The sequence below is a fragment of the Cucumis melo genome, chromosome 12, assembly GCF_025177605.1.
Source record: "Cucumis melo cultivar AY chromosome 12, USDA_Cmelo_AY_1.0, whole genome shotgun sequence".
In the NCBI taxonomy this organism is placed as follows: Eukaryota; Viridiplantae; Streptophyta; class Magnoliopsida; order Cucurbitales; family Cucurbitaceae; genus Cucumis; species Cucumis melo.
The window spans coordinates 5308751-5311018 of record NC_066868.1 but is presented as its reverse complement, the minus strand read 5'-3'; the positions used below and the strand labels follow the sequence as shown (position 1 = coordinate 5311018).

Here is a 2268-nt window from a genome sequence, read left to right as displayed (position 1 = left end):
ACCCGTCGGACTTTGTTCATTTTGAATCCACTCCAATTATGGCTCCTTAATTTTCATTGAAAGGAAGAAAAAGCAGAATGAAATGAAGGAAAGCCATCCTACGTCCGTCCTTAGGCATTGAATGAGTGGAATTCTTCTCAAAGTGGGATTCGAAAAGAATTTGAGACCCTCATATTACATTGATCCTTTCCTTCTTAGTTGAGTTGCTTATCACACCTTGCTCTCGGTAAGACGTTTAGAAGGCAGTGGCTTCTTTTATGGCTAAGATCTATGAGCCTGTGGTATTTCTCCCTAGATCCTCTTTTCTTTCAAATGTCACAGTGGAATTCTCTCCCAAACAAAAACTAATAACTTTCTTAGAAAGTAGAATTACAAACTTCAAAACGTCTTTGAAAGTGGATGAAATGGCTTGAGTCCTATCTATAGGAGATGGAATTGCTTATGTTTATGGATTGAAGGAGATTCAAACTAGGGAAATGGTAGAATTTGTCAACGTTGTCAAAGGAATAGCCTTAAATCTTGAGAATGAGAATGTATGGATTGTTGTCTTTGGTAGTGATACCGCTATTAAAGAAGGAGATCTTGTCAAGCGTATTGGATCGATTATGGATATTCCAGCAAGAAAGGTTATGCTTGGGCGTATGGTCGGTGCCTTGGAAGCACCTATTGATGGAAGAGGGGTTTTCAGCGATCATAAGCGAAGACATATCAAAGTGAAAGCCTTTGGGATTATTGAACGTAAATTAGGGTATAAGCCTATGAAAATAGGGTTAACAGTGGTGGATAGCCTGGTTTCTATAGGTAGGAGCCAACAAGAACTGATAATCAAGGAGTGAAAAACTAGAAAAATTGCTATAGCTATTAATACCATATTAAACCAAAAGCAAATCAACTCCATTCAATTCAAATGCTTTGCTGTGAACCTCTATTTTTTTTCTTGTTCGGATTATGCCTTCTATTATAATTTTTTTTTTCTTTCGGAGCAAAAGACAGAGAACAAATCAGAGAAGGGATAGGTTGGGCAATTCTCCTACCCACCTTTTTCATACTTTTGAGTATGATCCTATTTCTGAATATTAGAAAAGGATCTTTCTTAAAATGAAAAAGAGGGAAAATATTTTTTGGATCCTCTATTTAAGCCTTCTCTTTGACCTTAATCTGCCTCTACTTTCTACGTTTTCAATTTCATAGTCTTTTTTCTACTATTTGCGCCAAGTTTATGATTGATTTTTTCTCTAATTATTCTCTCTAATTCTTTAGAGAATTAATCTTCTCCTTTGGAGGATTCCTTTGCCCTACAGGTCCTCTCGAAACCTTGGCCCGTGACTCCAAATATGGTGGAGGAAACCTCCCTTTTTAATTGAATCCGAAGATTAGAGAGGGAGAACTGTATTTTTCTTCTAGGAAAGGAGTCAGGGCTCTTCTGGCGAGAATCTTTGAAACAACCTTTGGATTCTTTTACAACCCAAAAGGACTAATATTGGTTCGTAGAATTCTCAAAACGAGATTTGAAGATTCAAGAACTCAAACATTCCTGTTTTCTCTATTTCTTCAAATTATAAAGAACAGGACCGACCTCATCCAGAACGCAACCTGCGATCCTAAAAGTTGCTTTGTCTATTACTTGGAAGAGCACTGTAAGAAGCTAGACTCATTTGAGGATGAGTTGAACGAACAAGAATGAGACAAGGAGGAAATTTCTTTTTTAGTTGATTTCCTAAAAGATCTTGTCAAACATGGACATCAATCCTATTACGTTTGGAAGATCTTGAGGGCTCCTCACTAGCGCGATTTTTTAGATTAATTAGAAGTCTATTGTCCATTTTTTTTAAATTAAAAGGAGGGAAGGCAAGGTTCTATTCTCGTTCTTGTTTGCATAAGATCATCTATTCCACAAAAATGTTTCTTTTATGGTTGGGGGTCTCAAATCAAATCGTCCTTGCAATTCTTCCTTCTTTTTTTGTTTTGAGTGTAGTATAACAACCTTAACTACACAAGCCTGGGCTTGGCCTACCTCCATTCCTAGAGGAGCTGTATGAGGCAAAAGCTCAACGTACGATTTTGAAGCCAAGCCTTTCTAGTAGTGAGGCTTAGGGACTGATATGATGATTGGTTTAGGTAGGGCGGTCGGCCTACTACGGGCTCCTGTAGAGATTAGTGCATGGGATCGCGATCCACAAACTGACGCATGGGACTGACCTTTGACTTGGGAATTAAGAGAGGAAAGATAGCATGTCAAAAGAGCGAGGTGTGGAACCCTACTGTGGA

General features: G+C 38.2%; 1 pseudogene; it reads left to right on the top strand.

Annotated features, from left to right (window-relative positions):
• The first annotated feature begins 257 nt into the window (after nucleotides 1-257).
• Nucleotides 258-1684, top strand: LOC107991926 (ATP synthase subunit alpha, mitochondrial-like; annotated as a pseudogene).
• Nucleotides 1685-2268: the final 584 nt, after the last annotated feature.